General features: G+C 49.8%; 1 long non-coding RNA gene and 1 other non-coding gene across 3 annotated transcripts in view; both read left to right on the forward strand.

The window, feature by feature from the left end:
* The window catches only part of LOC106507693 (uncharacterized), a 105170-nt gene that overhangs the window by 86129 nt on the left and 4119 nt on the right, over positions 1-14922 (forward strand). Inside the window, exons 1-2 of one of the 2 annotated variants that reach the window (XR_014810301.1) lie at positions 13290-13357; positions 14326-14566. This is a non-coding gene — a long non-coding RNA (uncharacterized LOC106507693). Of the gene's footprint in view, positions 1-13289; positions 13358-14325; positions 14567-14922 lie in introns of those variants that run through there. The other variant, XR_014810302.1, reaches the window with a different exon arrangement.
* MIR184 (microRNA mir-184) lies at positions 13694-13776 on the forward strand. The gene has a single exon (NR_031535.1). It is a non-coding gene; the product is annotated as a microRNA mir-184 (primary transcript).

Below are 14922 nucleotides of genomic sequence, written 5' to 3' on the forward strand. Positions count from 1 at the left end.
TCCTTAGATAAATTGTCCCAACACCCCCTACCCCCATAAGGGTTGACTTTCTCCTTTCCTGTGCAGAATTTCACTGTGGCATTTATTACAATGCATTAGCCATGATTGTTGGTTGAGCGAATGAGTGAACGTCACGACCTCGTTTTTTCCTTTTTCATAAGGGAAGCTCTCCTTGCCGAGCACCTCCCTTCTCACGGCATTTCTGATGGGCACAGGCCGTGCTGCTTGGCCAGCTGGCACCAGCAGCCACACACCCTCAGAGCAGTGGAGACAGGACCCTGGAAGGGATGTGTGCTGAAAGCCTGCTTCTTCAGGGCTGCTGTGAAATGCAAACGGTGGGGCTTGGGGCCTGCCAAGGACAGAGGAGGGCGTGGAAGGCTGGAGGAGGGACAAGAGGAGAACGGGAGAGACGAAAGGGAAGAACGGGGAAGGAGAGAGAAGGAGGAAAGTGGCAGATTGGAGAGAAAGGGAGGGATGGCGGAGAAGCCGAGGAGGAGGAAAAGGAGTCGAGGCCGCCCCAGAACAAGCCTTGCCCCCTCGTTGCTCTTATGCAGCTATTTCGGGGGCGCTAATTTCTTAGCTATTTGGGGAAACTTTACAGGCATATTCACCTCTCTTGAATGTCTAGGGCCTCAGCAGCCTGTGATTGCAGAATAAGGTCACATTCCTCCTAAGTACTCAAATGATAATAGGACAAACCTGACTGCCTTTGGTGTTAGGACAAAACCCCCCGAAGGATTCCCCCAGCCCCATTTCTGGGGCGTCTCAGTGCAGTCTCATGGGTGTGCAGAGGATGGAGTTGGTCAAGCCCTGGCACTCTGGGCCCCTCTTTCCTCTGCTCCTTGCTGCCTCTGGTGTCCGTGACCCTGGGTGGGCCCCATCCCTCAGGGTTCAGCCATTCCAGTGATTCTCCTGCTCCCACCACCCTGGTCTCAGGGGAGATGGACTCAGGTTCCCCTTTGCTCCTTAGGTCCTTTGCTCAATTTCCTACTACACAGCAGACCCTGGACCTTAAGATTTAATGAAGTTTTATTGAGAGTTAAAAGAGAATGGAGAAGAAACACAGAACACAGGTCAGGGGGAAGCTTGCAAAGATACCTCTCTTTAGGATCTCTTGTTGTTGTCTTTTTAGCGCCACACCCACGGCATATGGAGGTTCCCAGGCTAGGGGTCCAATCAGAGCTATAGCTTCGGCCTATACCACAGCCACAGCAACGCAGAACCCGAGCTGCAACTTCGACCTACACCACAGCTCAGGGCAACGCCGGATCCTTAATCCACTGAGCGAGGCAGGGACCGAACCCTTGTCCTCATGGATGCTAGTTAGATTCGTTTCCACTGAGCCACGATGGGAACTCCCTCTTTAGGGTCCTTTTGAGGGACCTCCCAGCTTGGTCTTCATCCTGCAGGCTTTCTACATGGTGCCCTCACTGCCCTACCCCCTTCCCCATGGCCATGTGGCCCCTGAGATGAACCATCCCTCTTCATTAGTTATGTGACCTTGTGTAAGATTCCACAGCCCATCGCCCAAACAGTGTCTTCAACCAATAGCAACAGTTTATTTTGCTCAGCCAGGGGCAGTTCCCATTCAGGGTCAATGGGGGGTTGGGGCGGGGTCCTCTCAAAGCCTTCTTTGCTTTCATATCTGGCACCTGGGCCAGGGAGATGCACAGAGCAGGTGCTCCTAGTGCAGCAGCCTCAGGGCAGCTGGCTCCTTAGAGTGATATACATGGATCTATAAGGTTCAAGGGATCTGGAGCAAGTGTCCCAAGTGAAACCAGAAGAAGCTCTGTGGCCATTTCCCACCAAGCCTGGAAGCCACACAGCAGCCCTTCCATCTCATATCCTTCATTGAGGCAGCCACAATCCACCATGCCCACAACCCAGGCTCAAAGGGCGGGCCACGGGCCCCACCTCTGGATGGGGTGAGTGTCAAAGACTTTGAGGACATGTTTTAGACCCATGACACCATCCAGTCAAATGGGCTGGTAATACCAGTTCACAGAGAGTCGATGCACCCAGTTTATTTACCCCAACTTTTCCTAGTGCCCATCTTGGTTAGTCTGGTTTTTCAGCCACGGTCCCCAGTGTCAGAGAAAACTCTCCATGTGTAGCCACCCTTTCTATTTTCTGCTACTTCCTGGGGAAGGGGTGCCCGGAAGGGCGCTCAGAGGATCAACAGGTACGGACATTTTAACCCTACCCTGCTCTTTCCAGGTTAAAATATCTTGTTGAGAGAAAACATGTAATCAAATATAATAGCCTCGAATATATTCAAAGATATCCTGAGAAGACAGCAAGGAAAACAAAAATATATTGTTTTAACAGAATATGTTGTTGTTAAAGCTATTTGAAGACATGAGAAGCTTTCTGAGCTGGATTGAACTTTCCGCACCTGGGTTGTGTGTGTACATGGGCCGGGGGGCGGGGGTGTTCGGTGCGGGGGTGGAGGGCTGGCTTACATTCCACCTTCACGATGCATAATAACAACACTTTTGCTGAAATGCAGATAGGTTCACAGCTCTAAAAACAGCTCCTGCGCTCTGCAGGAGAAGGCTACCCCTTTTGAAAGTCTGATGTGTCCTCACTAGTTGGGGCCAGGACAAAGCAGAGAGGACATGACAGGACCCAGCTATGCAGAGAATTGCCCCAATTACAGGCCCACACTCACTCAAAGTAGTGTTTCACTGCCTTTTAGAAACGTCAGCCCAGGTCCCCATCCCAGTCTTTCTTACTTGATTTTCTGGCTGTCCCAGCAGCCACATGATTTTGTGCAGTGTACTGTGGAGAATATACAAGCATTTGAATAAGATTGTTTTGAGCTCCATATTTCCTTTTTTTTTTACAGCTGTACCTGTGGCATATGGAAGTTCCCAGGCTAGGGGTTGAATCAGAGCTGCAGCTGCAATCATGCCACAACCACAGCAACACAGGATCCAAGCTGCATCTGCAACCTACACCACAGCTTGCAGCAATGCCGGATCCTTAATCCACTGAGCAAGGCCAGGGATTGAACCAATATCCTCATGGAGATTACGTCAGGTGCTTAACCCAATGAGTCATAGTGGGAGCTCCCATCTTTCCCTTCTTAAGGATAGGACTGTTTAACCGAAGGTTGAGAATCTCTCTTGTTTGCTAATAAGCTCTGGGTCTCCTTGACCAAGACCAAGAAGAGATCTGGAGATGTGGCTATTGTTTGAACGGTTGTCTTGAGAGCAAACCTCCCCAGGCTTAAATTGTCAGATGATTGTCTCTAGAATTGACTTCTCTTTGCCATATAGACACATAGGCTTTGGAAGGGGCTACTTTTTTTTTTTTTTTTTTTGGTCTATTTTTTGCCATTTCTTGGGGTGCTCCCGCGGCATATGGAGATTCCCAGGCTAGGGGTCTAATCGGAGCTGTAGCTGCCAGCCTACGCCAGAGCCACAGCAACGCAGGATCCGAGCCGTGTCTGCGACCTACACCACAGCTCACGGCAACGCCGGAACCTTGACCCACTGAGCAAGGGCAGGGATCGAACTCTCAACCTCATGGTTCCTAGTCGGATTCGTTAACCACTGCGCCACAACAGGAACTCCTGGAAGGGGCTACTTACTTTTAAGTTTTTGCAAGGTTCATGGAATATTAGAACTTGAATTTCTTTGGCTGTGAACTTAGCCAGTGACCTTGGGAGGGACATGGTACTTGGTTAAACCCTTTCACAGCAAGTTGGCCTAGAGGATTCGGCCCTCTTGAGAATCAAGAGACTAGAGTCTTAGTTCCAGCTCTGTCCTTAACCTGGTGGGTGACTTTGGGCAAACTGCTTCTCCTTTGGTGTCTTTAAATGCCCCACTTGAGAAGGATGGAGCTGAACTTGTTCAATCCCTAGAGACATCACAGTTCTAAAACTGGGTGATGTGTGACTGAGTAAGACCTCCCCTGAGGGTCTTACTTTGTTTTAGAATTTCTTCCATCTTTCTCCTGATGGTTCCATATAGAAAAGAGGGCTTGGGCATGGAGGAGAAGCACTTAGCATATTCTTGGAAAAAGGCATTTAAAAGGGCAGGGAGATGGTCTTAGGTGGGGATTTTCCAAAGCACACTCTTAGACAAAGACTTGAGTACCAGTGGTTCATTTAGGAGGCTGAGTGGAGAAATGAGACAGGAAAGAGACGGAGTCTAACACAGGGTGTGTGAGCAGGGTAGTGCTGTGGGCAGCTGGGGTGCCATCCTGCTGGAGACCTCTGGGACAACAGAGTTGCCCACCAGAGGGTGAGACTGCTGGGATGGTTTCCCCCCAGAGGTGTTAACTCCCCAGCATGTGCAGCTTGCCCTTGGCAGAAGCCAAGAAAAGTCTCTGGGATGCAGCTGTAGATGTTTGTAGCCATGGGCGTGCACGGGATGCCGAAGCCAAGAGGATATGGGTGTGGTGTTGACAACATCTGCTCCCGCTCATGCTGCGTGGAACATTTTTCCGATTTTCTTGGCTGTTCATTGTACTCTGCATACGAGATATACCTTCCGAGAAATTCCATAGTTACTTATGCAAGTTTTGGAATCTTTTGATGTTCCATTTTGTTTGGGGGACAGAGATTGTACTGAATGGGAAGGAAATGTCTCATTGGGCAAGAGGCTGGAGACATGGGATGGATAGGGGTGGGTGTGATTATGTTGAGATCACAGGATGTTGGATGAACTTAGGGAATGTGGGAGGAGCTTGTGGACAGAAAAATGACTGAGACCCTGGGAAGGAGAAGTTCAAGTGTGGAAATAAGGATACACATGGAACTTAGATGCCCCAGAGGACTGTGTACATGAGGCAGGCCTGGCATCTTTCTCCCCAAGGTGCTCCCAGCTAGTGCAAAGTTGCCAAAGGTTCATTAGTTTACCCTTTTCCCCTTATTCGACATGTACTGTTGTTGTGGGGAAGGAACTCTTAAAAAGTGCCACACAGCCACTTGGATAAGTTTTTGAGGGCATCCACCATGGCAGACAGAACACTCAACATTCAGGGCATCTCAAGAGACCATGTAGTGAAAATGAACTACAGCGGGAATGGGAGGCAGGGCAGTAAGGACTAGGAGGGTGATGCAAATGCACAACTGGGCCAGAACAGAGCAGGTGACCTTCCTTCCGACCACCAGGATCAGGGCAGGCATCTCAGAGGCATCTGAGCTGGGCTTGGGTTTGGAAGAACAGGCAGCGGGAGTGAAGAAAACCACGATGGACAAAGGGATGGAAAAGGGAGAACATTTTTTGAGAGCAGTTGAGAACATTTTTGCATTTTGCTGGCTGGTCTGAAGTGGCCGAGACGTAGGCTTCACACAAGAATATTTTGGACAACATGCGGTCAGGTTGTTCAGAGCCCTGAATGTCGAGCTGAGGTGACAGGAGCGGGCTCTGAGGGTGGTGGCAGCCCCTGAAGCTGCCAGAGCAAGGTGGGGTGAGTCTGTGGGGTCTTTCTAGAACAAATTTGAGTGTGACTCATGACTCAGAGGCCCCCAGTTGAGAAAGAAGTGGATAGGAGCTTGGTGAGGGCAGCTGGTGTGCTCGCACTGAGACAGCGTCTTGAGCATGGCGGTTTCTGAAAAGCCGCATCTAGTTTTGGTTTTCTTTCTCCTGGACAGCAAGGCACAGATCTGGGGCTTGAACCCTGGTCTTCTGGCCCCTCAACAATTGCTTCCCTCCAACAAATCTGAATTTTTTAAAACAGGTCTTGGCACTGGAGCCAGTATTGACACAAACTTAAATTCCTGAAGAGCTGCTTTCCCAAGAAATCAGTTCCCTGCTCATTCATTCATTCATTCATTCACCAAATATTTATAGACTGTCTACTCTCTGCTAGTCCCTGTTCTAGGGACGTTGGAAGCAGCAAGGAACAAAACAGGCGTTCCTCTTGTGGCTCAGCAGAAATTAATCCGGCTAGGATCCATGAGGATGCATGTTTGATCCCTGTCTTTGCTCAGTGGGTCGGAGATCCAGTGTTGCTGTGAACTGTGGTGCAGGTTGCAAATGAGGATGGGATCCCGCTATTGCTATGACTGTGGTGTAGGCCGGCAGCTGTAGCTCTGATTCATCTCCTAGCTTGGGAACCTCCATATGCTGAGGGTGTGGTCCTAAAAAAGCAAAAAAAAAAAGGAACCAAACAGAGAAATGTCTTGTCCTCCCAGGGTTTATATTGGAGTGGGGGAGACAGAGACGAAATGAAGGACAAACAGGTGGGTGAGATGTTATTTCACATCCTTGCCCAGCTCCTCACACCTTCCAGGTGAGAGGCCCCTCTCCCCTGCCTGGCCTTCCAGACACCCCTCAGCCTGGGCCCGGCCACCTCCCCAGCCTCTTCTGCGACCCCTCCCCCACCTCACCCGGAGATCCAGCCCAAAGGCTCCTTGGATTTGCTCCACTTGCACCCAGTTTTCTTCCCTGGCTCTGAGTTGGGCTGCACTAGAAACTTAGAACCCAAGTCTTCCGGGACCATTCCAAAATCAATTTATTGATTGTTTTCTTGTCTTTCTTATGTAAAGTCCCAAGATAGGACAAAATTGTACCCTGATCTCAAGTTTGATTGGGAAATTCTGGCCCCATTTCCATACCCCTATTTATCTCTTCTTCAAAAAATTTTGTTTTTGTTTTTTTTGTTTTTTTGCTTTTTAGGGCCGCACCAGTGGCCTATGGAGCTACAGCTTCTGGCCTACACCACAGCTATAGCGACTGGGGATCCGACCTGCATCTGTGATCCACACCACAGCTCAGGGCAACGCCGGACCCTTAACCCACTGAGTGAGGCCAGGGATTGAACCCACATCCTCATGGATACCACTCAGATTTATTTCTGCTGAACCGTGACAGGAACTCCCCCCATTTTTTTTTTTTTATTATAGTTGATTTACACTGTTCTGTCAATTTCTGCTGTACAGCAAAGCGACCCAGTTATACATTTATATACATTCTTTTTTTTCTCATTATCCTCCCTCATGTTCCATCACAAGTGATTAGATATAGTTCCCCACGCTATACAGCAGGACCTCATTGCTTAGCCACTCCAAAGGCAATAGTTTGCATCTGTTAACCCCAAACTTGTGCATCCCACTCCTCCTCCTCCCCCTCAGCAACCCTAGAGCCCAGCTCATAGCTGGTGCTCAGAGAGCGCTTCCTGGGCCAAGCCAGCGTGCAGACTGCCACGTGGGGTTCAGAGGGAGCAGATGCTGCCAGTGGCCCTCAGGATCGGTATTCAAGGGGGAAGTAGCTGGTTTTTGACCTGCAGCCTCTGGCTCTGAGGCAGGCTGACAGCTGAGCTGGAACCAACTTCAAAGCCATGTGGCTTCCCTGGCTCTCAGGACGGGGTCTGCGCCGTCTCTGCAGGCCAGGCCTGGTACATGTTTATTACGCTTCCTAACATATTAACTGCAGGTGCAGAGCCCTGTCCTGGGCGTAGGTCACCTGTTACCCCTGGATGTTCTCTGAGGACTGATTTGAGCAAGCCTGCATGCGGATGAGCAGAGCCCGGGGCGCGCTGCAGCTCAAAGGGGCCAAAGCAAACACTGGGTGTCTCAGCGGAGCACATTCCTGAGCTCATTAAACTGGGGGAAGTGAGCCCAGCCGGATGGAGACGGGGGAGGAGACAAGTTGCAGCCCCTGAATGCAGCCAGGCAGAGCAGTCTGCTGGAAGGGGCTCGGCACCCAGCATTTTCCTTCCCCCCACCTGTCCTGACCCCATCCCTGCCACAGCCTCTTACACCCCCCAAACCACAGGGCAAGTACTTTCGTCCAGCTTTAGGGGGAGGGGGTTGGCTGGTTGCCGGTCACCATCAGCCCCACCCGTAAGGACTTACGAACAGGCGGGCAGACAGGCTGTGGTGGAACCAGTCAGCCGGCAGGAAAGGATTATGTGAGATGGAAAGCGAATGTGACAGGCCACGCCGCTGGAGACCTGGGAGGGTGGGGATTTCATAACCCATGAGACTCAACCAAGGCCAAAGGAGTTATCGAAAGCACCAGGTGGGATCCGCAGGGGAACTTCTTGGATGAGGTGCCCATGAAAGATGAGCAGGGTGTGGTTCAGCTTCTCAGCAGTCACTCTGCTTCACCTTCAAGCCTGCCTTCTTGACCATGACCGTCCTTTGGGTTCCGGGCTAATGAATGGTAAATTGTCTTGAGGCATGCGTGACTTGGGGTGTTTGTGAGAGGCATTGAAGGTGACATCCACTCCCTTGTTTGTCCCTTAGAAAGGGAGGGTGACGCAGGAGAAATCGGGTGGACAGAGAAATATCTGGGATTTAATTCTGACAAGCTGTGAAGCCTTGGACCAGTTGCTTAACCTCTCTGAGCCTGTTTTTTTATTCTACACAAAGAAGATGGTGATGCTTTGAGTAGAACTAGTCCCCCCCCCCAAATTTATTGTCGCGGAAGTGGGAAAACTCAAGTCAAATATGTACATAAAAGTATATTTTAGAGCATACATATTGAGAGCGTCATAAGTGGTTTTAGAATGTGTTTTGTAAAAATCCAGGAAGACACAACAAAAGGAAGAGAGGGAGGCTGGACAGTGTTTCATTTCTGGGGCCACAGAGTGAGTGAGCCACGGGGGCAGCCTGTGTTTGATCATGTGGGACAGAGGATCCAGTTGTCATGACCCTGTGCAGGCAGCCCCTCCAGACTCCCTGGCTAGGGGGCCCCCTCCTTGTGTTGATGCGTTTTAGTAACTAAATCCATGTGTTTTTGAAGTCAGCTTTTTTTTTTTTTTTTTTTTTTTTTCCGGCCACACCTGCCACATAAGGAAGCTCCCAAGCCAGGGACTGAATCCTAGCCATAGCAGTGGCAACACCAGATCCTTAACTGCTAGGTCACCAGGGACCTCCCAAAGTAAGTCTTAATTGAGCAGAGCCATACATTGTCTTAGGACTTAGCCAGAGAAGATGGGCTGGAGTGAGTTTAGGAGCGGAAGAAGCCTTGGGTAGAAAATCAAATGTCTGCATTGAATGTGCACAGCTCATGTGTGTCTGACGCATGGGGCACTGCTTGGGGTTTCTCCTTCTGGCATGGCAGTGATTATTGTAAATAATCCAGGGTTGCCGTTTCCTGGTGGTGCAGCAGGTGAAGGATCCAGCCTTGTCACTGCTGTGGCTTTGGTGAAAGCTATGGCACAGGTTCGATCCCTGGCCCCAGAACTTCCACATGCTGCAGCTGCAGCCAAAAAAAGAAAAAAATCCAACAGGTGCCATGGGATTATCCTCCTTTTCCATTGGACAGTCTTGCTCTCTGGACAGGACCTTGGAAGGGAGCTCATTCTCCTGGGAGAGTTTTATGAGTTTGACATTCTGTTGTCTCCATAGCTTCTCAGGATCTTTGCTGCCCCCATCCCGCCCCAAATACACACTGCTCAGGGCTGCTGAGAGGATGAAATGAAGTACTATATAAAGATGAGCTGAGCCCAGCAGCATCTACCTACTGTAGATGTTATGCAAATATAAGTATCATTACTTGTCTCCTTTAGTTATTTAAAGAATGCGTTAAGTTTAAAATTAACTAAGGGCACCATTCCGAGTGACTGCCGCTGCATTAATTCAGACATTTACCACCTCTCAGCTGCACTGAACAACAGCTGCCTGGCTGGTTCCTGTGCTGCCCTCCTCTTCCAAATCTTTGGCCCTTTTTACCTTGAATCGGATGTGACTTTCCTCAGAACTCCGGAGCTTCCCGTTGCCTGCCAGGTAGGACCCAAACTCATTCACCCGATGTTCAAGGTGGGGTGATTAGGCCCCTCTTACACCTCCAGCCTCATCTGACACCAGCACCCACATCAGGCTCTTTGCTCTTCCCTAACTGAGCTGCTCCCTTCACCTTTCAATCCCTTCCGTCTCCTCTGCTCCGAGGCAGAGGTCCAGTGTCACCTTCTCCCAGCTGCCCCCAGGCAGAGTGAACGGCCCCCTTCAGACATAGGTCAGTACCAGCCCTGAGCTCTCATTTCCTTGAACACAGAGACTGAACTCACACCTCCCTCCCATGGCTCAAGCCATCCTTGGCAATGAAGGGTCTCAGCCGTTGGATGAATTATAATGAAAAAGCCCCATGCAAATGAATCCAACAGAAAGGTTAGAAGGAATATACATGTTAAGCAATCTGTCTTATTTAAACACCCACATGAATATCACATGGACTAGGGAATCCAGGCAAGACGAGAGGGGCCTTTGACATTTCTCTCTTTCTGGAGTTCCCGTCGTGGTGCAGCGGAAACGCATCCAACGAGGAACCATGAGGTTGCAGGATCGATGCCTGGCCTCGCTCAGTGGGTTGAGGATCTGGCATTGCCGTGAGCTGTGGTGTAGGTCGCAGATGCGGCTCGGATCTGGCGTGGCTGTGGTGTAGGCTGATGGCTACAGCTCCTATTGGACCCCTAGTCTGGGAACCTCTGTATGCCGCGGGTGCGGCCCTAAAAAGACAACAAATGAGTAGATAAATAAAAAAATAAATAAAAATAAAAAGAAAAAGAAATTTAGCTCTTTCTACCTGCCAAAGTGTTAGCTTGTAGACTGGGCGTGGAGGAGAGCATGGAATTACATTTTCAGACACTCTCTAGGACGGAACAGTCCAGAGTACCTTTCTAGTTTCCAAGCTCATGTTAGTGTTTACAGAGACCAAGGCGCGTATCGTGAAGACAAGGATTATGGGATCCCTGAGATGTGGGGCCGTTGCTTTCATGGAAAAAGAAAGGAACCATTGCGTTTCCTCCTGTCACAGATTGGGTCTTTGAGGCGTGTTGCCTGGGCCCTGCAACTCCAGCGGCTGGTCAGTTACCAGTTTCCCCTCCCCTCCTTGCTCAGGAGCCCAGGTCCTCTCTGCCAACACCTGCTTTCTGATCAGCACCATGTACAGGCTCTGATCTAGGGTCAAAGACAAGAGAGCAGCAGCCTTGGGATTGTGGCTGAGTTTCAACCTGGGCTCTGGTTTCCCATGTATAAAACGAGGGGGTTGGACCAAAGAGGAACACATGTACTGTCACCCCACAGTCCTAGCCTCCCCAAGAAGCCGACCTTAGAGACGCTCCAGTGAGCTGAGACCAGTTCAGGTCAGGGCCTGCCTTCCACACACCTGGCCTCCTTGAACAAGCAAGCGCACACCTACCTCCTCCAGTCCTGAAAACTGGCTTGATTGTTCCATTGCCCAGAGTCCCTGATTCCATTTGTTTTTCTGAGCCCTGGACTATTTATTTATTTATTTATCTTTTTAGGGCCGCCCCTGTGGCATATGGAAGTTCCCGGACTAGGGGTGGAATCAGAGCTGCAGCTATAGGCCTCACCACAGCCACAGCAATGCCAGATCCTTAAACCCACTGAGCAAGGCCAGGGATCAAACTCGCATCCTCATGGATACTAGTCAGATTCGTTACTGCTGCTGAGCCACCACGCCAACTCCCTGAGCCCTGGCCTCTATGTAATTTACTCTCAAGAGTTTGAAGGCTGGGGCCATATAATCGCTTGGCCCTGAATAAAGGGCTGGTTTCCAAAGCCCTGTGGGTCATGACCCCGCGCCTTCTCTACAGGACACAGATGGAGCAGAAGCTTATCCACAGGACTTGACTGGTCTGGCCCCAGAGAGCCCGTCCAAGGGGCCCAAGCAACGCACCTTCCAGAACATCAGCTGAAATAGCTGCCACCTGGAGGGCGGGTCCTAGGCCAAGATCACTGTCAGTGATGGTATTATCTTATTAATGATAATAGCTATTCAACTTCTGTTGAATTGTCTGTGCCTAGGGCTTTTTCTTCTCTCTCTTTTTCAGCTTAGGGCTTTTTACAGCTCACCTCACCTAACCTTTACTACAACCCTATGAAGTAACACCGTCAGGACAGTCTCGGCCATTCTGTAGACGTGCAAAGTGAGGCTCTGAGTGACGTACCCAGTGCCAGTAACCGACAAAGCCAGGATTTAAATCCAGCCTAATTAACCACAATGTCCATGCTTTCAACCTTATACCATATATCTATTTTAATCCTTAGAACAACCCATTTGAGGTAGCTATTAGAACCCCCTTTTGCAGAAGAAGCTAAGATTTAGAGAGTGTAAGACACCTGCTGAAGGCTAGGTAACCAAAAAGCAGCTTATGTGAATTTGAACCTAAGTATAAGAATAAATGCTTCCTGTAATTCCCTTTGTGGCTCAGTGGTTAACGAACCCGACTAGGATCCATGAGGATGTGGGTTTGATCCCTGGCCTTGATCAGTGGGTTAAGGATCTGGCGTTGCTGTGAGCTGTGGTGTAGGTCACAGATGTGGCTCAGATCCTGAGTTGCTGTGGCTGTGGCGTAGGCAGGCAGCTGTAGCTCCAATTCAACCCCTAGCCCGGAAACTTCCATATGCCACGGGTGAGGCCCTAAAAAGCAAAAAACAACAACAAAAAGAATAAGCACTTCCCATCCCTTTTTTCATTTAATTCTCACAAAAATCCTGGGAGTTGGGTGACACCGTTTTTTCATTTGTTTGGTTGTTTTTTTGCCATACCCATGGCATATGGAAGTTCCTGGGCCAGAGCTTGAATCTGAGTCTTAGCTGCAACCTACACCACAGCTGCATCAACACAGAATCCTTAACACATGGGCTGGGCCAGGGATTGAACCTGCACCTCTGCAGTGACCTAAGCTTTTGCAATCACATCCTTAACTCACTGCACCAGAGCGGGAACCCCATGGTACCATGTGTTTTATAGATCAAGTACCAAGGCTCAGAGATGCGGTCACTTGCTCTAGGTCACACAACCAGAAAGTGAGTGGCAGGCAGCTGGGACCCAACACTGACAGTCCGCACACAACGTGATGCACTAATCTATAGAGCTCCCTGGTGGCTCAGCGGGTTAAGGACCTGGCATTGTCACTGCTGTGGCTCTGGTCACAACTGTGGCACAGGTTCACTCCCTGTGAACTGCATGTCATGGGTGTGGCCAAAAAATGGATTACTATAGAGAAACCCATTCCTGAAAATTGGTGCCATCCTGACACAGAAGCATCTTAAAGTCTCCACAATTGAAGCCGAGTCAGTAGTGTTTGGTTTCCAAAGACTCTGTGTGTGGAACGGTGTGGAAGGCCAACCACCAAGAGGGAAGGATCCAGCATGATGGGGTGGTGAGCTCCGACACTATTAGACCCAAGCTCCACCCCAGCCTGATCCCATCAAGGCCCCACAGCACAGTAGACACAACCAGCCCCAGCAGATTTGCAGCTGATGGGTCCTGGCCTGGGGCCAGCACCTCTGGAGGACCAATCCTGGCAGGAGGAGGAGACTCAGAGTAGGGACTTTATGAATGGCCTGTGGGTGTGGGTTTAGACGCAGAGCCAGGGAGGAGGAGAACAAGCCGAGGGCCCCCTGCCTCAGACCTGCAGGAGCTGCTGGGTAAAGACTTTGCTAACTTTGGTTTATTTACTAATTTAAAATTTTCAATTAACTTAAAAAATCAGTTTTTAAAAAAAAACATGCAAAAAATCCACTGTTTGCGATAGTTATCCAGGGCTGCATGTCTCTATGACCGTGTGCAGAGGCAGAAAAGCCTGGCCAAAGGTCAACAGGAGTGACTCCAGGAGAGCCCGGAGCAAAGCAGAAGGGCTCGGAGAGGCTTTGGGGGCGGGGGAGGAGTCGCAGGGAGGGTCAAGGGTGCATGTTTTCACCTGGAAATCACATGTCGGTTTTCCTCACAAAGCTTCATCAAAACGTCGCTGCTGCCACCACAGGCCAGTCACATCCCCTTATCACTTTTCCAGCCAGCTTTGTGACTCTAAATGTTGGACGGAGAACTGATAAGGGTAGGTGATTGACACTCACAGCCTCTGGAAGCCCCGAGGGTCACCTGTAGGTGTGTGTGGGGGGGTGGGTACCCAGTGCTCCTGCTCGGATGCCCCGGCACAGCAGGGCAGGGAGCCCGAGGAGAAGGACCTCGCAGGCCTCCGGGAGCCTGGGCTCTGCTCCCTGCGGAGGATGCTGGCAGCTCTGGGGTTTTGTGTGCAGGAAGGTCTTCACTTGGTTTATTCAAAATGTGCTTTCTGTGACTGGGTAAGGGCCCCTGTGAGAATTGCAGTGGAGTGGTTGGCATGCTTGCTTATTCCTAAGGCTTCCTCACAATAGTCGGGGGTAAAAAAGAGGCTAAAGGGCTTTGGAGTTTTAGGCAATCTTAACTAAAAAAAAAAAAAAAAAAAAAAAAAAAATGAGAGCAGGAATTTCCATCTGATTGGAGTGAAAGTCCCATCCCAGATGTTTTCCTCAGCCAACGACAGAGAGTCACTCAACTCAATGTGTAAGAACTGTATGTTACGACAGAACGTTTCAAGGCACTGGCTAAACTTATATTCTTTCTATTTCTATTAAAGGTAATTATTTATAATGTTGTTGATTCAGAATGATCCTTTAAACTTTGCTTCTACGAAGGCACACTCAAAACTTTTCTGTCGAATGGGCCAGTGATGGTAATCGCTCGACACAAGCAAGTCTAACGACACCTACGTGTAAAGGCAAAATCATGGATTCATGTTCCCACAACTACAGGTGCTTCTGTGTCTTGGAACGTGCATACAGATTAACAGGCAGTGGAGTGCACCCCAACTTGAACAGGTACATTTTTTTTTTTTTGGCTCAATTAAATCTTATCATTTTCCCTCAAGAGTACGCGGTGTTTTCACATTAAATTAAGAGGCCACACTGAACACTGTGGCTCTCAAATTCAGCTGCACATTGGAACCATCTGGGAATTGTGAATGATCCTGAAGCACAGCTAATTACATCAGAAGTTCCTGCATACGGCTTGGGTGCCGGAAGACTGTGAACCCAGGCCTTTGTGTTCACATGGGGGCTCCTCGCTATAATGCCGTGGCACATAGCCTTGGGTACCAGCTATCGATGCCTGGGTCCCACCCCTATTGATTCAGATTTAATCGGTCCAGGCATGGCACTGTAGCTGTGCCCAGGTG

The sequence above is a fragment of the Sus scrofa genome, chromosome 7 (genome assembly GCF_054392235.1).
Source record: "Sus scrofa isolate SSC_HxYL_T2T_F1_AM1 chromosome 7, Sscrofa_HxYL_maternal_Yorkshire_Landrace_v2.0, whole genome shotgun sequence".
Classification (NCBI taxonomy): Eukaryota; Metazoa; Chordata; class Mammalia; order Artiodactyla; family Suidae; genus Sus; species Sus scrofa.